Below are 27,245 nucleotides of genomic sequence, written 5' to 3' on the forward strand. Positions count from 1 at the left end.
TGAGGCCCTGGCACAGGGAGCCCAGAGAAGCTGTGGCTGCCCCATCCCTGGCAGTGTTCAAGGCTAGGTTGGACACAGGGGCTTGGAGCAACCTGCTCTAGTGGCAGGGGTTGGAACTGGATGAGCTTTAAGGTCCATTCTAACACAAACCAACCTGGGATTCTGTGATTCAGATTGCCTGTGCATGCATCAAAATTGTGTAGGTGTCAGACATGCTTTGAGGCAGGTACTAGGCAGTTCATGCCTATTTAGGGCTCTCAGTCACCTGAGGGCACAGACGCACCTTCAATTGCCTCAGCCAGGCTCACCTGGGACCAATTCTCTAGTTAAACTCATGGTAGGTGTTCAGTCCTTGCATAAATGATGTTATGGGAGCAGTGGAGGGGTTACCCTCCAGTCCTGGCCTGGCCCTTCATATGGAGCAGTTCTGCTTTTACTGCTCCTTGGCAATGTCTTGACTCAATGGTTTTTGGATTTTCATAGCACAGTTTGGTAAGCTAGCTGGTTTTTATTATTTTTGATAATACAAGTATGTATGTAGATGAGCAACTCACATTTAGCAGAAAAGCCCATGAAGTAACATCAAATTCAGGTCTGAGTTGCTTTCAATAGTTAGAAAAGCTTAAATAGTTGTCAGTGAGACAAAATATCCTGGTGTGTGCTCTTTCTTTCTATGTGACCTTGTTTTGCATTACCTGTGTGGGTGGGACACAGAACTGAGAAGCTTTTCCTGGTGCTCCATCCTGCCTAATCAGAGACATGATGCAGAGGTCCAGGGGGAAGCTTGTAAACAGCTGAGTCTGCTGCTGCTCAGCGCAGAAGCAAATCCTTGTGGTTTCTTATTTAAACAAATAAAGCACCCATGCTCTGGGCAGAACTGCAGGGCCTTGATTAAATCAGGCAAAAAAGATGCTTGAGAGATAGCAAATATAAGTAAAGGTGGTTGCCAGGCCAGACGTATTAGCAAACATTGACTCTCATCTCCAGGTTGGTCCAAGTCTTGACCTCTTCCAAGCGTGAGCGCTGTTTTGTTGTTGTTTTTTTCTCCAGTTGCTTGTGAATAATTACCTTGAGGGAAGAGACTGTGGAGGTTGATATCAGCCTTGCTCTGCTGTGCCAGGAGGGCTATGGCGTGTGTTCCTTCTGCACTGCTCTGGAGAAAATGCCCTGCAATCCATGTGCCAGATCCTTTTGAGAGGGAGATGCACTCGCCATGTGTTGAAGGAGCTGGATGAAGAGGAAAAGACCTGGAAAAAAGCCAGAGGACAAAGAAGTTTGGGTAAGTTCTCTTTGAATCTAGCATACGCTGTTACAAGGTTTAGGTGCCGGGAAGTGGCTGGATTTTCAGTCAGCATTGACCATCCATACCCACAGCATTAAAGGCAGTGATGTTTTACTTCTGAGGAGGTGCAAAGTTAAGGTCTGTTTTGGATACAGCATGCTCATAGGAGGCAGAGGAAGTAGGATTTGAACCCCTGTAATTCTCCTAGCATTTGAGATGGTGGGTGGGGAAACTGTAATTGAGCAGCAACTTTTCTCTGCCGGAAGTCCTCTGGAAAAAGACAGGAAACCTCTACTTGCACCTTCTCAATCAGTTTCTAAGCTAAACCGCTCCGCTAGTCAAGAATGAGGCTAATGGGATATAGATAACCCATGACTTCATTCTTGGAGTTAGTGAAGACTGCATATGATCTGTTAGGAGTTTGATTCCTTTTCCTATGGGGTCTCCTAACTGCCTATAGCTAGGAGGCTCTTAGTAGCTAAATGTGTATTTTGAGAGCATGAGAATGTAACATCACAAAGAATAGTAATCATTTTTTAGTAAAAGACTTAATTCTTCTTCCAATACACTTTCTATAGCGCCTGCCTTCTTGTACTATGCTGCTGTTTTAAGTTATCACCAGTGGGCATATGAGGCTTTATTTTTTCTTGTGTTTATGTCACTATTAACAAACACAAGGTCTGGAGAAAGTGTCTTGTCTTCTTGATGGGCCTCTGTATATCTGTTATGATCTTACTTTAACTATGGGGAAAAGAATTTGCTCAGTATTAAACTTCAGATACTGTTGGGGTCACTTCAGCTCACGGATGCATCTGCTTCCCAAAATTCCATTCCTATCCAGCCTGCTTTACATAGGTTCTCTTCACATCCTCTATGTAGCAGACATAATATTTCTTCCTTCTCCATAAGCAGACTTTCCCACTTGGGGTGTGTCAGGCTGTGTCAAAAGCGGATCCAGAACAGAAACGGGGGGGGGATGGTATCAACTTGTGGCAAGGGCTGTATTTCCCCCAAGTTTCTTTAGGCACTTCCTCACTTCAGCTTTTCCAAGTGACTGCTCATGAGGGTGCCCTGAGTTTGGAGGGCAGTGGGTGAGCTCAGTGTAGGCTTTGAGGTAAAAGTTACATAGAGATATGTGCAAAATACTTACTTGCAGGGACATCTGTATCTGGCACTTCTGGATTTATTGAAGCTGTGAAGCTAAGAAGCTATTGTTGCTGTCGTGAGTATCCTGGCTTAGATTCCAGGTGAAGGGTGTGATAAAACTAAAGAGAGAATATCAGTGTTGTATCCCCATGTCTTATAGCTGGTCACCAGAGACTAGTTCTTCAGATAATGGCATCAAGTGTTAAGAGCCATGCCATCTCTCCCTGTGGAGAACTTGCACTGTTTTGTAATGAGGCTTCTGGAGTCTGCCTTTGAGACGTACCAGGCAGGCAGATGTGCTTTGTTGTGCTACAGAAGAATCCTTTTCACTGGCTGTAGTTGAAGTAGTAATGCATGGATCTCTTGTATCCCTACTAATAACCCCCCCAAGTCAGTTCAAGCCCTGGAATGAGTATCAGGCAGTACTGGCAAAGCTGTTGAGAAAAGCTGATCTTCACCACAGTGGATCTGTAGGTCTCCATGTTTAAAAGCTACTCTGTAATAAAGGGCCATGGTGAGAAGGATGGTAATACTTTAGTTTTGGTGTCTCTTGGCTATGCTGCCAGTTGATGAAGCCAGTGGCATAAGTATCTGAAACTTTGGCAGAAGACAGGACAAGGGGGGATGGCTTTAACCTGCCAGAGGAAGATTTGTATTAGACATTAGCAAAAAATGCTTTACTATGAGGGTGGTGAGGCACTGGCACAGATTGCCCAGAGATGCCGTGGCTACTCCATCCCTGGCAGTGTTCAAGGCCAGGTTGGACACAGGGGCTTGGAGCAACCTGCTCTAGTGGAAAGTGTCGCTGCCTGTGGCAGGGGGTTGGAACTGGATGAGCTTTAACGGTCCCTTCCAGCCCAAACCATTCTGTGAAATAAGACAATAAGAAATACCTTGTATATGTAGAACAGAAAAACTGAAAATGTCACCCTTTGCAAGATAACTGGCCTGCAGTACATGGAGAGATTATACAGAGCTAAGCAATGGTATTTGCATTAAGAGGAAAAATAAATCCCCTTATTTTATTCTTGCTTTAGGAGAGTTCAAACTTCTGTTGCAGGTCTGAACTGGGGTCGGCGGTTGATGTGACTGGGTGCAGAGCAGACAGCCATGATCCATTCTGAGTCAAGCTTGCAAAGAGTCTGTCTACCCTCTGGGCAAGGTGCTTCTGAAGGATTTTGAAAGTTGACCTTCTGTCACTGCCTGTTTCATGCTCATGATGAAACAGCGGCGTGTCTAGTGCAAAGTCTGAGTCATTTAACACTTATCAGAAACCCCTTTGATACGAGGAACAGAGAAGGGTGAGTGGGAGGGGTCTTGTTACACAGAGGAAACCAAGGGCAATGATGCCTGAAAATGACCACAACAATGTGTATGTGACCCAGACAGCTGATTGAATGACTCAGACCTCTGTCACACTGTTTTCAGCTGAAGCAATGATGCTCTGCAAAGCTTTAGTTGCAAGTAGCGCTCCTTTTCCATGACCAAGGATGAACTTATCCTATCATTCAGCTTTTTACCTTCCTTTAGTCCCTTGATTAGCCATACAGAGCAAAACACAGTGGTTTGGACTCTTCAGGCTATAAAAAAACCCCAACTGATGGCTTGGTTGTCAAATGTGATTCTTAGTGTTACCTTTTCTGTGCTCCTGTCAAGGCTACAGGGAGATGGTCCCAAGTGAAAGAATATTGGGCAACTATGAAAAGTGTATCTGCATGGTAAATTGAAAGAAGCACCTTTTCCTTCTCCACCCTTAGAATCTGAACACCTGCTCTGGAGTTGTAAAATTTGAGTTAGAGGTTAGTATGCCTGACTGTGTACTTTAAAAGTTCCAGGCTACAAGATACAGCGTAGTGTTGGCCAATGGGTTTAGTCTGCACTCGTGTTGTGTTTCTTGTAGATCCCAAGTCAAACTTTAACACATTCATGCTAGCTTTGTTGTGGGTGTGAGAAAGCAAGTAGCAGTTCTCATTCTGCAAGCAGGAAATAGGACTGGTGTGGCTACAGGGCTGTGCAAAGTTATACACCTTTCAGAGGGTGGAACTAAGGCTGAAATCCTGATGCCAAGGCTGGAGCTTTAGCTGGAAGGCCATGCATATTCTACTGCTTGTACATAAAGCTAATACTTTAACACCTTTGTAGCAGCCTTTTGGTAATAGGATGAGTTATTAGCAATAAAATGTGGCCATGTCCTGTAGGACTGTGTGTGGGTTTGGTTGGTGTGTGCTGATCTGCAGTCTGCTGCTTGCCAAATAACTGCGCCTCTGTTATCCACCCCGCAAGTTTTGATAACAGTGTTCCCTTTTGTTCCAAAACTACAGTTCTGAGATGCTGGGGTGAGTAAAGCTATACAGTATTACCACTGTGTCTGTTATAGATCTTTTAGTCTGTTAATATTATGTGCACTGTATCATGTCTGATGAGGATGTCTCGCAGTTGTACTCCTAGCTGTTGGAACAGGTGAAGTAAAGGTCCCAAAGGCAAGCAGGATTTGATAGTATTCCTTCTAAAACTGGAATGCAGAAGACTGGCTTCAAAATAGTTGTTTGATTACATGCTCTTATTAGAACTGTTTTCCTTAGGATACTATTTCTCAGCTGGAGTGACATTCTGAGATATTATCTGAAGCTGGATTGGGGCTGTTTGATGGAAGCTTTTAAGATAAATAGACTCACCTTTGTTTGACCTTTTCAGTTTGAAACTGTTCAGATTAATACCACCCAGAGTCATTCTTCATCCTTTTTAAGACACTTTAAATATTACAGCTGTACTTACAAGGTCTAAGTGAAGCTGAACGTCGTATGTCTGTGCAGATTGACTAAAGACAGTCTTGCCCTAAGGAGCCTGGAGCTGCAAGAGGAGAACCTTGTAGGGTAAAAGAATAACTGGAGATTGCAGAGGGGTTCAGTTGTAAATGGGATGTTTCAGAGACACAGGGATTTCAGGCAGGGCTGTAGAGGTGTCTTTTGTGGGCAGGATTAGCCCCATGGGCCTCCATTAGAAGATCTGAAGAGGAATTCCCTGGTCCATGCAACGTGGTGTGGAGCAGGAGGCTGCATCTCGCTATGAAGCAATTCATTAACAGACTTGTATTTTAAGTGATGCTTCTGTGGAAGTGGGTTGTGCAACTCTCCTGAATGAGTAAGTTCTGATGAAAGCAATATGCATGATGCGTTGCTAAACTTGGTTTTCCCACCCAAACATACAACTCTTTATGCTACACCCAGCCTTTTAAAAATAGAAGCTTTAAATAAGACTTTCCTGTCTCTATTCTGGCATCTAAATCGGTGTCAGCATTTTCCAAAGGGCTGGGCAGTGTCTGGAGTTCCCCCACAAGGGCTGTGACCAGTGAAAGATGTAGCAGAGGTACCACTCTGAAAGATCATGTGCAGATTCATGTGCCTGAGGGTAGGTTTTCTCCTTGATATTCCTTTCTCCTTCCTCCCCGGTCTCTTGGTGGATTAACAGCTCTTAGGATTTTACCATTGCCCTCATGTTAATTCATGTTTCTCAAAGCTTCACCTCTGCGAGGAAGGCTAGACTCTGAGAACAGTGTGTTCCAAATGGAATAGGGAATATTGTATTGCTTATTTAAATACTAATTTAAGAAGAAAACCCTCACCAAGGCACATCTCTTTAAAAACTGGAGAAGTTTTCAAGCCTTGAAGTACTGCTCTAAGTATCTCTTTACAAAGGAGGGATCTCTGAAGATGACTAAACCAGTAGTTGTTATAATAGAGGTGTCACTCGCATCTCTTTATTTTTCTGGCCCTGACCCAATGTTGTGCTTCTTGCCTGTGCTTGTGCTTGTGGTTGGACCAGTTGTTATTTTCTTCCCTGTGGCAGAAGAAAACTCTCTTTTCTTTGTAAGATCAAGTGTTGGATACTTGACTTTCCACAGACTGAGAGCTGCAGTACAATGCTCAGTTTTGCTTCACAGTTAGCACTGGTAAGAGAAACTCCCTAGTGACAAACTCTTATAACACACATGTCCACAAGTCTCCTTTAATCGCTCACACCAGTCTGAGTTCAGTTTTTTTTCTCTCTACCTGTAACTGAATCACATCCTGTCTCATTCATGTGAATCTTTGAGGACCTGAAGGAATAAAAACATTGCAAGATGTGCTAAACACAAGTATCTAGGGAGGGCCAAATGTGGCTCAGTGGCTGGCAATGGCCTTGTAGGCTTTCTCAGCAGCCCAGCTGAGCCAGGCATAAAATGGCACTGATTTTTGCTGTGCTACTGGTAGGGTACAGGCTAACTGTGGATTGGTTGGAGTGCTACATTCACATCCTGAGGTATTTCCTTATGTCTTCATTGATGACAAGAAGCTGTAATGTCCACTACTATAACCTCTTCAAAGCATCTTAACAGCAACAAGAATAAATGACAGCAGTAAGATATAGCAGCAGAAGAAGAAATACTAGGAGTGCAAGAAGCCTGGAAAAGCTCTTCTGTCATTAATGACCTTAAAGGTCTTTTCCAACCTAGTTGTTTCTGTGATTCTATGGGAGAAACTGGGAGCTGACATAGCTACCGCCTGTCTCGCCGGGCTGTGACCAGTAGATGCCACTGCAGCCTTACTAACCGGGACCACCGCTACATGGACATAAGTGAATGCGACCGGAGCATCGGAAGGGGACATCTGGTGGCCTCAAGCGTGTTAGCTGATGGCACGGCACCTGATGCCAGGGGTGTGCAGGATACAAACGAGTGAAACCACCTTATGTACACATCTGCATGACTAATTCTTGGGGCAGACAACACGCTTCTGATTTAGGGCTCTGAGGAAAGCTTGCCTTTCCTGCCCGAATTTCCTCCTTGCCCTTGATTGCTATACAGAAGTGAGATCCACGATGGTATCTCTGCCCCCATCAAGGAGTGGGGTTTATATTTCTTTCCAGGTTATTATTGGTTTAAGCCCAGCAAGCACTGAAGGTTTTTGCCATGGTAGGTGTGCTTGGCATCACATTCAGGATTTAATAAACACCAGGTATTGCATTTCATTAACTAGCGTGAGCAACCTGTATTGGGCCTTTTTAAAGCCAAAGTGTGGAACCTGTTGCTCATGTAAAACATATCCCTATAAGAGGCCTGAAATTGCTGGGAGACAACTCTTCAGCGAGGGTGTCTGGGATTAGGACCAGTGCAGCTGCACTGTACAGATGGCAGAAGAGCTTGAGGATGTGGTGGTTTCAGGTTTATGTCATTCATTCTTTAGTGTGGCATTTATTAAGGGTGAAGGAGGAGTTTGTTGTACTCATCTCTGGTTGGGGTGTTACAAGCCAGCAGATGCTATTCCAGCTAATTCCATTCAGATGGAAAATGCCGCCTTCTTGTCGTCTTATCTCTACCAGGCAAGTGTGTGCAGGGGTTTTGTGGCTGCTTGTTCAGGAGCAATGCTCTGAGCACCTGTAATGTGTTTGGGTAGACCTCAAAGAGCACGCCATCAGTGTATTCCCTTTTCTTTGCTGAGTTCCTCTTAACAGGAGCCCTTATTCCTAAGGGTAAGATTATGTATTCTGGATTAGTTTTGCAAAGCACTGAAGTTTTAAGATTGATTTATGGGTATAAATGGTCCTGTTGAACATGTTCCTTTGTGCTTTGGCCTGGTACAGACTCTTTACTGGGCCTTCATGGATCAAACAATGAGTGACTTTTGCTGTCACTGGAAAGGTGGGCTGTTATTTTTGCTAAAGAATACCACAGTTTGGACAGTGCAGAACCCTCATGATTTGACATAGATGCACACTCATCCTAACAAATACACTCCCTTTACCATTAAGTAAGCTCCCTCTGTCAAGCCTTGGAGGTCTCCAGCTGTGAGCTGTACCTTCCCCTGAATTAAATCCCACCTCTGTATTTTGACTGTAGCAAAGTAGCTCTGCCCAGTTTCATTGTTTTGTAGCTTTGCTTTTGATTTGTCATTTGGAGCCCTTGTGTTGCATGCAGGTCCCCCCGTGCAGCTGAAAGGCAGCTACACCTTGATGAAGTGGAAGGTGAGATTCACGAGTCATTGCATGAAAAGAAGAAACTAACCTGAAAACCACAAAACATCAGAAGAACTGGATCAGGAGCTGTCTTTCAAGGGTTTGATTAAACCGAGTTGGAGTTAGAGCCTTCTAAAAGAAAGCACATGAATGCATTTAACAAAGGAAGAGTTTAAGAAAAGCGCTTGAAGTGGAGCTGGTTTCTAATAGATGGATCTTGAAAATCCTTTGTGTCGGTGTGTGGGTTTTTCTAAACTGATTACACTCCTGTGGTTGTGTCTGTAATTTAATTATCTTTGCACTCAATCAGAACAAGTTAATTAAAAGTCTCTTCTTTTGTTAGCTGAAACCTATTAGTTTTTCCTACACGGAACTCCATGGCTTTTGTTTGCTCCTCTTGTCCTGGGCTGTTTTTGTTCAGCGCAGCTGTGCTTTCTATTGCATAACAACTTAATATAGCTGGCTTTATAGCTCTTCCTTTTTATAGGCTGGGCAAAATTACCTCCAGGGAATTGCAAATGTAGGTCAGTAGTGTAAAAACACAAGTCCCACTCCTATATTAAAGTTTGCTCCTAAGTGGCCAATCCGTTTTGCTTCCAGTCCCTCCAGCAGGTTGTATTGCAGGCGCTTTGATGTCAGAAGGCTAAATGTGTGTGCAGGGAAATTGCTGGGCTTTCAAGCATGGTCCCGGGAGCCTGGGTTTGGAAATCATACTTTGTTTATAACCAGAAAGCTTTTTATTTTAGCAAGCTCTTGGGAGATGAGCTTAACCTTGGGCTACGGTAATGTCAGGACTGAACAGGGCCGGGCAGAGTTCGTGTTTAGATTGGCGACAGCCTATCCTTCGGAGCTGCATGACTCAGTAGCTGACACACTTCCTTCTGGGTATGAATGCCACAGCACGTTGGTAGGAGGTGCTGCCTTGCTCCATGAGTCACTCAATCCAAAGCACCGAATTTTTCCTGGGCATTAAAGATCACTTGGCTCCCTTAGCAAGAGCACGGCTTTGCCTGCCTGTTCTGACTAACTCCAGTCAGCTCCCTCCCCATGCAGTCCCCTCCTCGGCAGTCCAGTTCAAGGGTCAGTGTTCTTTTCATTTCTGCTGAAGTGCTGCAGATCCAGGATGTTGGTACAACATTGCTGGTCCTTTTTACTACTGAGGCAATCCATGTGTTTTTACAGCTGTGCAGCTAGAAGGCTGAATGATCAGGTAATACAAACTGGGTAATTTCTTTTGATCGTCAGCATACACGGGCCAGGGATCTTGTGCCTTCTGTGAGTTTCTTTTCCCTTCCTAAGAAAAGTACTTGGAGTAAAATCCACCAACATTAAGGAGCAAGGGGCTTCCCCTTCCCCACAGGAGAGCATGGAGGGGCTTTGAGCTTTGCAGGTTCCCAAGGACCTGCTCGATCTTGTGACAGTGGTATAACATATATGTATGGATACATATATATACACACCTATATATAGAGGTATATCTGTATATCTATAACATATAACGTAACATATTATATATGTTATGTTCTGTATATAACATGTTATACATGAATGTGTTATACAGAACATGTTATGTTCTGTATGTATAACATTATATAACATAACATATTATATATGTTCTGTATATCTATAATATGTTATGTTCTGTATATCTATAGCATAACATATATCTATATCTATATATAGATATAACGTATCTATAACATATTTATGTCTCCTTCTGTATCTGTTTGACAGAGTGAGCGCCTCTCTGTGTCCCAGTGAATGGCAGGGTGTATATCCTGCCATGAGAAGAGTCAAACATTGGTGTTACAGCTAGCAGGCTCACCACGTGCCAAGGCTACTGTGACTTGAGGATGTTTAAGCACCTTTGTGCTAGAATGCTGTTGCTGTGCAACTGCTTTAAACTTGACTAGAGATGCTGGTAGTCAGTTTACACTATGGGGCAGGTAGCTCTCCTTTTTGATCCATACTGACCAACAGGACTTTCCTGCTTCTATAAACTGCAGGTTCTGAACTGATGAGGATGGAAGAGGGGGAAAAGCAGACATGAAAATCAGGAAGTCATTCTCCCAGGGCTCTGGACAGCTCTCTGGGTCTTCGACTACTATAACTTGCTATCCATGTGGATTCTTGGAGACTTTTAGAGAGGTCTTTTCCAGCAAGTTTCATATGTTAATCATAAAGCTTTTTAACAGCTCATTGTGTATTACGCTGTGCTGGCTCTGACTTGTGTTTGATCTGGAAGTCTTTTGGGGTACCCAAGTATGAAAGAAATATCTGTCTTTTAGGGAGGAGTAGAGGCTGCATTTCTAGATGAATATTCCCTATTCAGATGGGATATTTACGAATTACCTTTACAAATGCCTGATTCTCATAACATGTTTTTTTAAGTGTCTTTCCCAAAAGCCCTAGTTCAGTGCCTATTGGAATCTTAGTTTATTGAGCTGATGGCCCATTTTTGTCTGGTGTCAGGGAAGGGTCTTGGTCAAGTCTCCAGCCCAGAGATAAACAGGAACTTTCCTTTTAAATCTATTGTTCCAACTTCAATTTCAACCCCCAAACTTGGTTGCAAAGGAAGTGCCTTCCTGGAAAAAGTAAACTGTGGAGCTTTAGCTGTCGTAATCCTTCCCTGGAATTTCTCTGGGAATGAAGGTGATTGTTATTGCAGCGTTTGAAATCTTTGAGCATATTGTAATCATTCTTAACAGGTTTTGAAAGGTTACTCAGTAGCCATGTGTTACTCAGTGTATATGTGTTTAATCAGTGTTCTTAAGGGCTCAGTTCCATTTCTAGGATGAGAGGTTAGGAGTTAGTAAGTCTTTTGACAGCAACAGTAGTCTTGTCTTAACCCACTTACCTGGAAAACTCGAGGGTCTCTGATGCGGGATTGCTTTTAAGTGGATCCTTGCAATAAGATTTGCAGCTCACTGCTGCCATGCTGTGCTGCTCTGACCTCCCTTTAAGGACCTCAACCGAACCCAGTTGTGAATTACACAGAAAGTCTCCCATTGATGTTGTGCTTCAGAACAGATCCTACAAGGAACTGCAGAGGAAGCGATAACATAGTGGTGGGTCATGTGTCTTGTGTCTGCAGTGCTGGGGAGCTGATGTCATGTTTATTAGAAGCCAAGATCAGAGTTCACAGGCTCAGGAAATGTCTGCAGAGTTTAGGAATGGTTTGTAACTTCGATCCCAATGACAGGTTTATTTGGCACTTTTTGATAAGTGGCCTGTTTGAAATTTCCTCTCCAAGTAAGCAATTTGTAATTCCCACTTGAAAGGGCTACTGGGGGGGGGGATGGTGATGGGGCCATATTTGAAAACCATTTATGGTTACTAACATCCTGGCATCTGTCATCCAGGAGTCCTGGGCCTTTATTGTTTTGATCTGCCCAAAATGACTTCTTTATATAGAAACTGGGAAAGCTCTCGGTGTCCTGAGTGCAGATAAAAGTATTTATGGTCTCTTAAAACATATAAATAGGGTTGGTGACCAAGCTAAAGGATCCTTAGGAGTCATTCTGCTTCTTTTGTGATGGGATTTGTTCAGTTATTTTGATCACCTTGTCTCATGCAACCTTACAGTGCAGCTTTCTCTGTGCCTTGCCAAAGTACTGTCATTGTGACACTTCAAACCATTGCACTGATTCACAATCCTCTTATCCTGAGCCCAGCTTCTTTCTTAAGCCACAGGGTAGTCATTGCAGGTGTTGGAGGTTTCTTCCATTGACGACTTCCATTGGCTGCTGAAGAAAGTTGGAGAAACCCTTGCTGTAGTGGTGCTGTAGCTGTGGTACTCTGAGGATATCAAGGAACCAAAGCTCACTGGGAGAGGTAATTGTTTTTCTTAGACCAGCTCGTGTAGCTGCAAAGAGCAACCAAGCTCAAAACCTCAGGGGATGTGATAAAAGTGAATTTGAGCCCAGAAGTTTGCTTGGTCTTCCTATAAATACATTGGATAACTCTTGTTTACCTTCCTGAATTGCAACAGACTTGTCAAGCTCTGTCAGTGTCGTCGGGTGCTTTTAGGGTTATAGTTAGATCCTAGAACTAACTAGAACTACAGCAGTGGTAGATCCTGATGATAATTGGGATTCATGAGCGTTTATTCATATGTGATTGTGCAGCTGCCTCTCTGAGGCATAGAAGGAGTTTGAGGAACACTGGGCAGCTCCTGCTAGGAATGAACATGGAGAATTTCCCTTTGGCTGCTTTTTGCTTCCTGTTTCCAGCAATCTGATGCAGTAAACCTACACTTGGGTTTCAGGTACACTGATTTTTGCATGAGAATTGGAGCAGGCATTTAGGGAAGCATTACCAAAATGCAGACTCTTCAGAACCGGCACACAGGGACATGGAGGAGCCCAACAAAGCAGCTGTCAACTCCACTGTGTTTAAAGAGGATTAACAGGAGTTAGGTTGTTGCTGGAGTGTGTGGGAGCACCCAGGTCAGGTAGGGGTCTGTAAGTCTCTTCTAGAACCTGAATACTCTTTGTATTTGTGTCTAACACAAATAAATCCCAGATTCCTGTGTCACTTGTGTGCTCTTGAAAGCACCTCAGCTCCTTTTTGTGGTAATGTCTAGTGGGACAAATGATGTCTTCACTGTTGTGATGCTTTCAAAATCTGGATAGACGGAAGAGACCTGATTTGCCTGAAGATAAGCAGGGAGGATAAGCAGTAAGGCTGAGGGGAGAATCTGGATTCCATTTCCATGTTGCTGCTCCATTCACTGGGGCTTGAAGTCACATAGGTTTATCTTGAATACTCACATTTATTTGCTATCATCAGAGCTTTATGTATTGAATATACCCTGGCCTCTGCCCTCATCTGAGGTGAACCAGACAGGACTATCCAAATAATGTTGAAATTATCCTAATGTTGATTTTCATAGAATGAATCCCAGACTGGTTTGGGTTGGAAGCAACCTTAAGGCTCATCCAGTTCCAACCCCCTGCCACAGGCAGGGACACCTTCCATTAGAGCAGGTTGCTCCAAGCCCCTGTGTCCAACCTGGCCTTGAACTCTGCCAGGGATGGGGCAGCCACAGCTTCTCTGGGCACCCTGTGCCAGCGCTTCAGCACCCTCACAGGGAAGAATTTCATCCTTATATCTAATCTAAATCTTCCTTCCTGTTCAGACCTTTAATGATGTATTCATGATGATGTCCCCAGAATCACAGGGCAGAACTCGTAATGCAGTTAAGTGTTACAAGTTGAGCCTAGTTCCTGCCAGCAGAGGACATTGTTGTTCAATAAATTCTTGGCACTTGCTGTGGATCTTTAGCTTGATGTTTCATAGAGTTTTGCTATACTTAGACAATGTTTTACACTTACAAAAGAGCCTGGTTTTGTTGAAGAGGGAAAACTTCTGAGACTTTCGAAACCAAATTGCAACTGAATTATCACCCAGGTCCTGGAGGCACAGTGCTTTTTGCCCTGCCAGTTTGCAGCCAATAAAGCCCTCTTGTAGGAGTGCTTTTGACTGGCCCTGGTCCTCCAAAAGTTATGTGTGTTGGATAAGCAATCAGCAGGAGGAATTGAAACCCAAGGCAATGTTGTGTGTCTGTTACTAGCAGAACTTTCACCTGCACAGAAGGGATAAGCAGGAAACATGGCAGAGAATGAAATTAAGGAGGGATTAAAACATGGCTTTGAGAAAAGGGAATTTGTGTGAGGGTACCTCTCGATGGCAGCATTGGACTAATGCTGCCACAGAGAGATCGGGGGAAAAACTGGGTTTGTTCAGCCATGAACATGTTATCAGGTGTGGAGGTGGGAGCTGGGGAATCAGCCTGTTAACGTAAAGCAGTCTTCATTGGGCCAGTGAGAAATGGGAGTCCCTACAGACAGAGAGTCATGCACACAACAGGGTGAGTTGCTCTGAGGTGCTGATGGACCTGGAAAACAGTCCTTATTTATGTGTCATTAGCTGTACTCTGTACTAATGACATATGTCCAGTCAAGTGTCTTCTATAGGAGGTGAGCCTCGTGACTTAGAGAACTGTCAAGGGGCATAAATGTCTTGTTTGCCAAAGCCCAGCAAGCCAGCACCCAAAATCCCACCTCCCTCCAAGGGTAAAAATAGAGGTTTAGCTTCTTTGGTTTTTGAGAATTCACTTCAATTTTGTTAAATTGTTTGCTAAATAAAAGTAATATGAAAGCTAAATACTTGATGCTTTAAAAATGTTTCTGATGTTCACTACAGTAGAACAATCCTTTAATTCACTGTGAAGGTTTAAAGTGAAGATGGGAAGGAAGCTTTTAAGCTGACTTTGATTGAAATGTTTTTTGACTTCTGAGACTGTTTGGCCAACAGGGAGGATTCAACTCTTTGATATTGAGCCAGTGACCATACTCCTTGTCCTGCTTCTCCTTCAGCACTTGTAATGCCTGCCATCATCCATTACTTTGTTCCTAATGAGTACTTGAATGAAAACTGCCTTGATACCACTGCAACCCCCAAACTGTGGCTTCCTATCCCAAGCATGCAACCAGAGCAATGCTGTTTCCGTCTCTTGTGCTTTAGGAACGTTATTCTGCCTCAGTGCTGTTAAAGAGGATTACAGCGGGACTGGGATGTGTTTGACAGGCTTTGCTCTATCAGCTTCAGTTGCACCATATTTATATTAGCTGAGGATGTGGCTTTGGGGTTTGATTTCAGTTGTTGGTTAAGTCAGGAAGCCCAAGTTTCTCTGCTGTGATGCCCTTTTTTTTATTTGCATGGAATCTGCTTTTAAATGAGCGTAAGAGCCTGAATACTCTTCTGATGGATTAGTTCTCCTTTGGGATTTTGTGGCCAGATGCCTCCTGAATGCTGCCAAAGCCAATTGTTTACTTTCTTTAAAAAGAAGTAGTATTAGTTGATACCTGCGGGATGATGGGTGAATTCCTCAGTGAGATTGATCTTCCCTTTTCCCTGCAAGGAAAGAGGCAGGCACACTGGGGCTGGTTGTTGGTACAGACTGGTAGCACTGGTATCAGGGACACTGACCATTTGCAGTAACCTAGGGTTTAGCCTCAAACGTGTATCGAGACCAAGTGTTGGAGATAGGTCTTTAAGCAGAAAAATATCACAGTATCACAGTATGCTAGAGATTGGAAGGGACCTCGAAAGATCATCTAGTCCAATCCCCCTGCCGGAGCAGGAACACCTAGATAATATTACACAGGAATGTGTCCAGGCGGGTTTTGAATGTCTCCAGGGAAGGAGACTCCACAACCTCCCTGGGCAGCCTGTTCCAGTGTTCCGTCACCCTCACTGAGAAGAAGTTTCTTCTGAAGTTTAAGTGGAACCTCTTGTGTTCCAGTTTGTACCCATTACCCCTTGTTCTATCATTGTTTGCCACTGAGTAGAGCCTGGCTCCATCCTCGTGACACTCCCCCTTTATGTATTTATATACACTAATAAGGTCACCCCTCAGTCTCCTCTTCTCCAAACTATAGAGACCCAGCTCCCTCAGTCTTTCCTCATAAGGGAGATGCTCCACTCCCTTAATCATCTTAGTTGCCCTGCGCTGGACTCTCTCCAGCAGCTCCCTGTCCTTCTTGAACTGAGGGGCCCAGAACTGGACACAATATTCCAGATGGGGTCTCACCAGGGCAGAGTAGAGGGGAAGGAGGACCTCTCTCGACCTACTAACCACCGCCCTTCTAATACACCCCAGGATGCCATTGGCCTTCTTGGCCACAAGGGCACAGTGTTGGCTCATGGTCATCCTGTCGTCCACTAGGACCCCCAGGTCCCTCTCCCCTACACTGCTCTCTAACAGGTCGTTTCCCAACCTATACTGGAACCTGGGGTTGTTCCTGCCCAGATGCAGGACTCTACACTTTCCCTTGTTATATTTCATCAAGTTATTCCCTGCCCAACTCTCCAGCCTGTCCAGGTCTCGCTGGATGGCAGCACAGCCTTCTGGCGTGTCATCCACTCCTCCCAGCTCAGCATCATCAGCAAACTTGCTGATAGTACACTCAATTCCCTCGTCTAAATCATTGATGAATATATTAAATAATACCGGTCCCAGTACTGACCCTTGAGGCACTCCACGAGTTACAGGCCTCCAACAAAAATATGATGGCTAAAAAGTAAAAGCCTGAATCTCCTTTCACAGAGGAAAAGAATATCACAGGTTTAGAAGGAAAGATGTGGGAAGCTTCATTCTTTGTAGTTTCCTTTTTCCTCCCCCCCCCCTGAAGTCCAAGAGGTTTGCAAAACCTCAGGTTCCACAAAACATGACCATCCCTAATTATAAGGTTAAAGTATTAACGTTGCAAATAGCAGTAGGAAGTGTGAGGAGGAAGCATTCCCCCTGTCAATAAATATAGCAAAACGCAAGTTTGCATTAGGAAGCATGAAGTCCCATGAGTCTGGGTGTCCTCTGAAGTGATTGCTTCCACTGGTGGGTGGTCAGCTTCCTATTTATTCAGAAACACTGCAGTAGCTGTGGGAGGGAGAGAGATGTGTTGGTGTGTGTGGCCTCCTCAGCTGAACCTCGGGGACTGGCAGGCAGGAAAAAGCAACGTGTTCCCTTCTCACTGTTTCTTCAGGGTTGGTTTTAACACTTGCACAAGCCAGGCAATGCCCAAGGAAGAAAGAGGGCACTCAAGACTGAAAGCAGAAATCAGCAGCTGCTGCTGTGCTGCTTTTAGGGTGGGAGCCACCGGCTTTGGGACCTCCTGTGCTCTACAGGTAGCAGGGCTGATGTGGCCCCTCTCTTGGGCAGAGCCCCAGCTGAAGTCAGTAGGGCTCAGCTGGTTAGGTATGGGTTCGGAGAGGTTGGAATGGATGTTGTAGCTGTGTGATGGGGAGGAATTGAAACTCCTCAGGTTGATTTACTAAAACTTTGTTATGTCACAGGGACTGGGTCGTGGCTATCCTTGCATGGTTAAGATGGGAGAATGCAGAAGGTTCTTGAAATCCCAGTGTCCTTTCCTGGCTGAGTGGTTTAATGAGGGGGCAAAGGCACAGGTTGGTTCTTGCTTCCAGCATGGGTTGGAAGTGGCAAGTTACAAATGAGAGACACTTACTTTTGATGATACTGGTGTGTTCTCCCTGTTCCCTGGAAAGGGATAGAAGGCATATTAGTACCTGATCAAGCTTAAAAGACTGGTTAAGAACCAGTCTTAAGCTTCTTAAGCTTATGCACCTATCTCAATACACAATTGAAAGGTTCTTACACCCTTGACTAAGCAGATATAATCTACATTACAGTTTACATGTATAAAACATTTGGGGAGGGGATGTCAGAGAAAGCAGAAAAAGTATTTGTCTCTTCCATGTTCCTAAAGCTATTTACCCCAAGGAACTGGCCCATAGTTGAAACATTCATTTGCTTAATGATTCCATTTAGCTTTGTCTTGCAGGTCTGTCTAGGCTCTCTCTTTCTGTGTGAGGCTCCCACATCTGGCTCCTCTGTCCTGCTCTCCCATTGTACTACAGACAGCATGTACATTTTAAGCATCTCGGCTTTCCTCCAAATTCCCCAGCTGCCTCTGCTTCCCACCATCCACATCTGGCATTTGTTAGTGGCAATCCATGGCATCACAGATCTGTCTATCCAGAAATGTGGTCTTGTGCTATGGCTGTGTCCTGTTGGGTGACTTGGTCTGTAAGACACATCCCTGTTGTGATCTGAGGTGGCTGATGCGAACAGCACAAAGTCCCCTTCTTGTGACTTAAAATGTTTTTTGTTTGAGAAATGAGATAAACCAGCCGTAAAAAGCTTAAAAATAACAGAATCATCAAATCACAGAATGGTTTGGGTTGGAAAGGACCTTAAGATCCATCCAGTTCCAACCCCCTGCCATGGGCAGGGACATATCACACTAGACCATATCGCCCAAGGCTCTGTCCAACCTGGCCTTGAACATTGACAGGGATGGAGCATTTGCCACTTCTTTGGGCACCCTGTACCAGCACCTCAGCACCCTGACAGTAAAGAACTTCTTCCTTAGATCTAACCTGAACTTCCCCTGTTTCAGTGTGAACCCGTTACCCCTTGTCCTATCACTACAGTCCCTAATGAAAAGTCCCTCTCCAGCATCCCTATAGGCCCCCTTCAGATACTGGAAGGCTGCTATGAGGTCTCCATGCAGCCTTCTCTTCTCCAGGCTGAACAGCCCCAACTTTCTCAGCCTGTCTTCATATGGGAGGTGCTCCAGCCCCTGACCATCCTCATGGCCTCCTCTGGGCTTGTTCCAACAGCTCCATGTCCCTGTCATGTTGAGGACACCAGATGATGGTCAAATACAAGTTAAGAAGGTGCTGCGTTTTAACACGAAGCTTCAGTTTTTCAAATGACAGTCTCTCTCTGCATTATGTACAGGTGACTTCATACACTTGTGTGATCATTTTACATCAGAGGATTCAATGTTGGAGTTCCTTAATTGCTCATGTAGACGAGTAACTCTCTTGCATGTTCATGTACCAGTGCGAAAGGGGGACAGACAAAGCTGACTTTGTGCCAACTCAGTTGAAAACCAGCCCCTTCGTGTGAACTGCTTGGGAATTTGCTTTGGGAAGTGACTTGAAGTAGCTTCATCTCTGGTATTGCTAAACTTCAGCCTTCTGCGAGCAGCCTCTTGTGATGGGGCCGTCTTTTCCTTTTGTTTATACACAAGGTTAACATATTTGTTCTTGTTCTTTAGCAGAGAACAACAGAATTGTTTTGGTGTTAGCGCATATGTGGAGTTAAAAATGGATGTCTGCATAGAATGTGGATGTGTGTGGATGGATGTGTCAGTGTTTTAGAGGAATATTGGAAGCAGCTGTGGGTGGAAGGGAAACAAAGCCATGGGTCTGGGAGCCAAACAATTAACATAGGAGTGGAATACTGTAGTTACATCAGTCTTGCTTTAAAAAGCCAGAATTTCTCCCTTATTCCCCAATGTACATTATTAATTCTCTTGGCATGTAACATAGCAAAATGACTGCGTTTATGAACTTGACTACTTCTTTTAACAAGTTCCAATAACTGCTTCCTAAACCTTGTGTTTTTATATCAATTACATACAGTAAGCATTGAAATCAACCAAAGAGAGCTGCGGAGGCCAAGAAGGGTTATTTATGTTAAATGAGGATTGCCAACTGCCAAAAGTAAAATGTGGATATAATTTTATAACACCATTTTATAATTAAAGGCATAAGTGAGGTTTCCTGCTATTGTTTAAAAATGTGTCACAATAAATTTAAATCAAGGATGAAGGCACAGCACAGGCTACTAAAGAACACAGCAAGACAACAAAGATGGTACAGCGAACATGTCTGCTGCAGGAGAAAAACATGTGCTAACAATTTTGGTGAAATAATTATATTTATTGCATATAGATTCTGTTTTAGGAACTATAACCACTTAGAAACTGTTTTCATTCATGTCAGATTGAGGTTAATTTGTTGTTACTGTATGGCTATAGATAGATTCTACTGTCGGAGAAATGGAGTATGTTGCTTTAGTGATAAGGCAGTCTTCTGGCCAAAGCAGATTCTTTTGCAAAGGCCAAGAAATCCAAAAGAAGTTGATAATTTTGGCTAATATTTATGTGTCCACAGCATTTTAGAGTTAATATTGTATCAATAAAGAGAATAAGGCTTTTGAAAGGAAGTACCCACTGGCTAGATTTAGGAAAATAATTCAGCACATGCTTAACTTCAACAGTGTTGATTTTAATAGGAAGCTTAGGGACTTCTGTAGGGATTCTGTCTTTGCTTGGTTTCGAGCTAACTTGAAGAAGTAACTTCAAATTGTCAGAGTGAACAGGAACAATAATAGCCCTTAGTTTTAATTTACTCGTTGTCTGAATATGTCATTTTGCTACTGTAGTGTCAAAGCTATTCAGCAGATTTTAGGGGTGACCCTTTCAAGCCTCTTGGCGGCTGCTAATAGTGCCCTTTCCCCAGAAAGAAGTGCTTTAATTCACATGCATTCGTAAGAGTTAATCGCTAGAACATTCCTGACTTTGGTAAGTCATGTTCATGGAATAGGTAAGTAATTTCCAATGTATCATTTCATACATTGCTCTGCTAATGTAACCCATGTGTTTCATATCAGCACCGAAGGGACATTAATCAGTGCACACCACTTCTGCCAGACATACTCTGTGCAAAGTCCCTGGTTACATCTCAAATGTCAATATGTGGAAAAAGATGAATAATAAAATGCAATAGATATCATTTGTTACACATGCCATTTGGAAGTTCATTGTAAAATAGATCCCATAGTAAGAGCTGAGGGTAATATAACATTAAAGTTACGCAGTTAAGCTCTCGGAGGTAAGAAATGCCACAGTCAGGCGTGTGGTTGTAATTCTGCTGCCTTGTGCACATGCATTAGTATCCTGTGGACTTTAGCTATAGGATCAGAGGTTATTTCTCCAGTGACACAGTATTTTTTCCAAGCTGGAAAAAGCTTGAAAGCTGCACAATGCAGGAGCCATTCATGTTCCTATGAATTCCACCTCATGCCTAGAAAACTAAAGCCAAAATGTAAGTGTGTTAAAGTTATGCATCCCTCTTGAAATTAGGGATGCTGGGATGGAAGCAACTGTATAATCCCAGTGTAAGAGGTCACTGTAGCCACTGGGCTAATAAATGCTGATAAATGTTCTCATTAGTGACACTAATTCCAACTTAATTTATTAGTCATTTGAGGCAGAGTTCTTTAAAGGCTGATTTCCTCCTCCCTGTCCCTGGGGGGGGGGGAAGAAGTGGTGCAACGAAGAGATTGTGAGGCAAAGAGAAGTGAAATGGCATGGCAGGGACAAGGAGGAAGAGGAGTTGCTGGGACAGAAGGGGCTGGGAGGTACATCCACAATGCAGTAAATAATAACCCTAAACCACCCAGATCTGATCTAAAAACCTCTGACAGGTGATTTCACATCTTCTCATAATCTTTTTGACATCTCAGCTGAATTCATTGTGTTTTTAAACTTAGCCCTTTACTGTTTTGTCCATGGGGGAGGAAGAGAACAAATAATTGATTCTCCCCTACCAAATTTGGAGTCCAGCAAGTTGTCCTCTTCTTTTCCCTCTTTCTACTCTCCAAATCTTATGATTTACTAAAATTACCCATTATTCCTGATGATTTATGGTTTTCCAAAGGTGTCTAACAGGTCTCTGAACTCATTGTTTTCCTGGCTTCTCCAGCTGAGCAATGTAACTTTACATTCTGATTTTGTCCTCACAGTACTTGCACTCTTGGTAGCTTGGTATCACCCTTTTTTTGTTTTAATTAAACTCTCTCTCTAAAGCACTTTAAATACTTCTGAATCATAGAATCATAGAATAGTTAGGGTTGGAAAGGACCTTAAGATCATCTAGTTCCAACCCCCCCCGCCATGGGCAGGGACACCTCACACTAAACACTAAAGGGACACTTCACACTAAATACTATTGCCCTGTGCTAGATGTGTGCAGGATGAAGAACTTAGTAAATATGTTCTCTCAGTCTCCCAGCGAATGTTTAACAGTGACTCCTTGAATGCAGCTTTTCAACCACTTGTTTTGCTACTTAGAATCCCAGCCTGGTTTTGGTTGGAAGGGACCTTAAAGCTCATCCAGTTCCAACCCCCTGCCATGGGCAGGGACACCTTCCACTAGAGCAGGTTGCCCCAAGCCCTGTCCAGCCTGGCCTTGAACACTGCCAGGGATGGGGCAGCCACAGCATCTCTGGGCACCCTGTGCCAGTGCCTCAGCACCCTCATAGGGAAGAACTTTTCTGAGCTAAATGTTTCCAGAGTATTCCCTATCTCTTAAAAATCAGTCAAATGATGCTTTCTGGTGTCTTGGAGTTCCATAGGTGCCTTCAGTGATGTCCATTGGTTACTCTACATAACCAGGAATGGCTCAGTGTCCTTCATTTGGCTTCTTCAATGCTCTGAAGTTATCCTGTGTGGCTGATGTGCGCATATTTAACTCTTCCAAATATATTTTAACAATTTTCCCCATAGTCTGGTCTGTGCACTTACTCTATTGCTATTAAGTTCAGCTTTAAGTATCTGATCTCAATGAACCCCCTTTAAAACCTGGAGGAGGAAAGGCCATGTTTAAGCCTTCTAGATGTTATCGATAATGAGGAAAAGCATCACAAATGCCCTATCCTGTTAAGCAGTTTACTATCGATAGCCTGAGAAGGCAAACATGGAAATGTCTTGGACCATTTAGAGAAAAAGACTCTGCTACTGTGGGGGGGTTTCTGCTGCCAGAAAGCTCACATATTTGTGGATTACTCAATGTGCAAGCAGATGACTGAGCTGAAATCACAGCCTCCTGCGTTTAACAGCAGCAGGAAGCATTTTGTTGTGCTACTTCCCTGGGTGCTCTCTAATGACAAAAAAATTGCACATTTCTGTCTGGTGAAATTCAGTCAGAATCCTTGGTAGCTGGACAGAAATCAGGCTCGACAGAGCTGCTTAACGTGGTTTGCATTACATACGAGCTGCAGATACTGCCTTGAGGAGAGCATGCACACGGAATATTTTGTCTTAATTGACTCCAGTCTGTGTCACCAAGAGGTTTCTAATCTCTGTCCTCTAAGTTAACATGGTAGGAAGAACATAGAAGTTCTCTTTCATGTATCTTTTCCTAGATAGATACAGAAGAATTTTGAGAAACAATAAAGAAAATGCACATTCCAGTGTGTAGACTGAAGTAAAAGGGAGTGTAAGATTCAAATTCTGGGTTTCAAATTGAACATAAAACTAATATTACTCTGCTTAAGCTTAGCATCCTTCTAGGATGGAGCACAGGCATAAATTGGCTTCAAATTGGTCAAGCCTCTGACTTAAAGTATATTGACCAGTGGCCAGTAGTATGTTTTGATAGAGTTGGTGAGGCTCATTGTGAATTTTATACCTTCCTGGAAAGGTGCATGAAGTATTTGATTCCCAGTCCTTGTTATAGCTGGAAACACTGGAAAGTCTTTACAACTTCTGTCTTTACATGATTTCCATGAGGTAGGAAGCCTCAGTTGCTCAGAAAATGAGGAGATAGAGCACAGAGAAACTAACTTGTATAGGAATCCTGTGACAGAGCAAACCCCTCATCCTGGATTTCAGCAGCTGAATTGTTTTCTGTAGCTTTTGATCTTTCTTTATAAAGTGAGATTAAAAGCCACTTCGGGAGTATGCCAGAGAATAGATGGCAATTCCGAGTCCCCTCTCCATCCAGAAATCATATCCCAGATCATAGAATCATAGAATAGTTAGGGTTGCAAAGGACCTTAAGATCATCCAGTTCCAACCCCCCTGCCATGGGCAGGGACACCTCACACTAAACCATGTCACCCAAGGCTCTGTCCAACCTGGCCTTGAACACTGCCAGGGATGGAGCATTCACAACCTCCCTGGGCAACCCATTCCAGTGCCTCACCACCCTTACAGGAAAGAATTTCCTCCTTATATCCAATCTAAGTTGAATCATTATTATACATTATAATCATTATTATACAACAAACCCCTTTTTGAAAATGAAAAAGCCCACTAGTTTTTATTTGTTAGAGGAGATCAGTGTTGCTCTGAGCAGTACTTTGATTGCTCTCTGGCCCTTGGAGTTCTGGCCTATGAGAGGGTGAATAATTCCTGGGCTCCCTGGGGCCTGCTATACATTCTAATTCAGTTGTCATAGCTTTCCTCAACAGCTTGTACAACTCTCCCGTGGGCCTTGTGCATCATGAGCTTGGTGGCAAAATTGTTAAGTGATGTGGAGCTGGAATTAAGGAAAACCTTCTCAAAAAGCTCTTATGGAACTTGCCTGGTTTCATGGTTCATTAGAAGCTTTAAACTCCTGCCATGCATGCTGAAAGATTTGCTTAAGTCAATGAAAGTCTTTCGAGTGAACCTCATCAGGCAAAATTGGTGGTTCCACTGAGGATCCAGCAGAATATTACCAGTTTCAAACAGCTTTTGCTCTGAGATTTCTTTGATTCATTTGGAGCTGACACAGTAGAGCTGTGGAGCAACCCGAGACAAAATACTTCAGTGATCTACAAAGCAAAACCACAGCGTTTTGTGAAGTTATCATTAGAGCTGTGTTGAAAACTAGATGGGTTTTTGAAATGAGAAGGGAAATAGGAAACGAAGGTCTGCAAAATTGCCTCACTGTGATTGCCATAGAATCATAGAATAGTTAGGGTTGGAAAAGACCTTAAGATCATCCAGTTCCAACCCTGCTGCCATGGGCAGGGACATCTCACACTAAACCATGTCACCCAAGGCTTTGTCCAACCTGACCTGGAACAAAGCCAGAGATGGAGTATTCACAACTTCCCTGGGTAAGTAAGAAGCTTAAACCCTGGAAACGTCACCAACTGCTAGGCTACTTGGAGTAGCCATCATTACTACAGCAATGCATGCGACCTCCCAGTCAAAGCCCTCACTGCTGAGCTGGACCCTATGTGAAGAAGTACACAATGGGTTAGTCCTCATCTTGGAAGGCTGATCAGGCACAGGAGAGCTTTTCAAACGGGCTTGAGGGAGCTTTGTGACCCAAACCGTGCCGCAATGCAGTCAGAATTTTAAGCTGCTTTGAAAATCTTAGCTGCAGGAGTCTGAAAACATTCAGTAGATACAAAGAAGAGAGCGTGGTCTGAGAAATGGGGGATCAAAATGTACTTTAGAATCATAGACTAGTTTGGGTTGGAAAGGACCTTAAGATCATCCAGTTCCAAACCCCTGCCATGGGCAGGGACACCTTCCACTAGACTATGTTGCTCAAGGCCCTGTCAAGCCTGGCCTTGAACACTGCTGAGGATGGAGCTACTAATGGGCATCCTTGGGTATTTGCTTTAGACCCTACCTTCCAAGATGTTTTTCCATTATATTTTGATTCCAGCTTTCTGAAGGTTTTCCATAGGTGCTAATACTGGTACTTCCATATTATTTTGATTTTAATAATCTGCTTATGTACCCCAAAAAACTGTTCCAGTGCTATGTGGTCCCATTGAGCAGGTTTGCCTAACCTGATATCCATAGCCAACCATACTTGAAGATGCCCGAGATGCCTGTGCAGTTCTTTTCCTTGCGAGGAGACAGTGGTACATACTGAGAGCTTACATCAAACTAGAGATAGCTACTTGTAGAGGAGTATTGGAATGTGAGGCAACTGAATTACACCACCTGTAACACATTGGAGTGGCATTTCCAAATGGTTTACTACTGGCTTTGGCTTTCTTGTTATCTTCTCAGAAGAAAATTATCTTTTCTGTGGAGAAGGCCCATCTTTCAGCTTCCTGCACCTCAATGGGCGCATTTGGAAAGCTGTTTTACTCTGGGTATTATTTGTACCTGCAAGATGGTAACAGCTTGCTTCAGTTTGTTTCCTACTCTTCTTGGAATTGCGTGATGTCACCCCTTTTCCTCCAGTGCCTGAAGCCAAGAAGAACAGCTTGTGGAAGTTTCTGCTGCTTTCTGTTCTTATAAGGGAAATCAGGAAAGGCAAAGCTGCACCACCCAAGATCCCATTTAGAATCTGGATCCCACAGGATTTAACTCTCATCTGGCCAATTTCTTCCTTGAATTATTAGCTACCACCCAGGGAAGTAAATGAAGGCATAACTTGGCGCAATGTATCTTACTTAGTGCTTGGAGGACTCTTTCCACCATTGCTAGACATTGCAGAATCACAACTTCTGAACATAAAGCCCTTTCTGATATCACTAGAGCAAAAGGAACGCAGCCTTAAAATCCATATGAAATGAAGCTAATTTCCTCTGAGATGTTAACGTGCTGCACTGATTTCAAGTTAATCAAACCAGATGTTGTCCAAATGCATCAAGCAGGATGTAGAAAATTTGGCTATTTAATGCAGATTCAAAGGCAAATTCCTTATAACCACCACGGAAACCATGGCTGTTTGCTAAGTACTGCGAATTGATGCTGGGCTTTTTAAGTGCCACTTGCTGACTTCTGCATGCTGTTGCCTACATTCTGCAGACTTATTTAAAGCTTACTTAGAGCCACTAAAGATAGTTGGCCAAACCTTGTTTTTGGGGACATAATTAATATATCCTGCCAATTTCTTAAATAGAGACAGGATCTGATCTAGTTCCTGTGTAGGAGCAAGACACTTTTGCATGTATGTTCCATTCTGGAAGCTTTGCTATTGAATTCAGACATTTTGCACAAAAGAATGATACAAACAGGATTAAACGGAGGAGTTCAGGTCAGTATTTGATGTTTCTTTTAATCACAGGTTCTTTCAATCTATATTCCATCAGGCCCATTTCTAACCCTAAAATTCAGCACTACTTAGAACCAGAAACCAGTTGTCTTACTCGTTCTGATTCAAACAGGTAAAAGCAAGGTTTTTTTTTAGTCTGTGATATCCATCTGTATGTGTACCTGCCATTGAAGTAGGTAAGTCCAGTTTATGCAATAACAGTTTAGTTTACTCAGTCTGAATCCCCCTCATAAAGTTACTTCTATATGGACTCAAGGGTTGGGTAGAGAACAGTCTTAGGTAGACAGACAGTCACGGTACTTTAACATGTAATACATCTGATCTGCAGTTTTGCATTCTTGTTGAGCTTTACTGCAGTTTGAGTCTGACATGGCCTAATTGAGGAGAATTTGATCTCTAGCAGCAGAACCAAGGAAAACGGAGGAGTTTGGGGAATTCTTGTTTCAAGAATGGAGACTCCACAACCTCTGTGGACACCTTCTTCCAGTGTGTCATCACTCTCACAGTAAAATGAGTGTTTTGCCTATAGTCAGATGAAGTTTCCCGTGTTTCAGTTTGTGCCTGATGCCTCTTAGCCTGTCACTGGGCACCAGTGAAAAGAGTCTGGCTCCCATCAGGTATTTGTACCGGGTGATAGATCTCCCTAAACTCC

General features: G+C 43.5%; 1 protein-coding gene across 1 annotated transcript in view; it reads left to right on the forward strand.

Annotated features, from left to right (window-relative positions):
- Nucleotides 1-27,245, forward strand: part of BMP2 (bone morphogenetic protein 2) — a 250,350-nt gene that overhangs the window by 39,626 nt on the left and 183,479 nt on the right. Inside the window, exon 2 of the mRNA XM_062610140.1 lies at nucleotides 1,051-1,279. The gene's annotated coding sequence lies outside the window, so the exon portion shown is untranslated. The remainder of the gene's footprint in view (nucleotides 1-1,050; nucleotides 1,280-27,245) is intronic.

The sequence above is a fragment of the Pezoporus occidentalis genome, unplaced genomic scaffold (assembly GCF_034315485.1).
Source record: "Pezoporus occidentalis ecotype Australia unplaced genomic scaffold, CSIRO_AGI_Poc_V1 ctg10, whole genome shotgun sequence".
Classification (NCBI taxonomy): domain Eukaryota; kingdom Metazoa; phylum Chordata; class Aves; order Psittaciformes; family Psittacidae; genus Pezoporus; species Pezoporus occidentalis.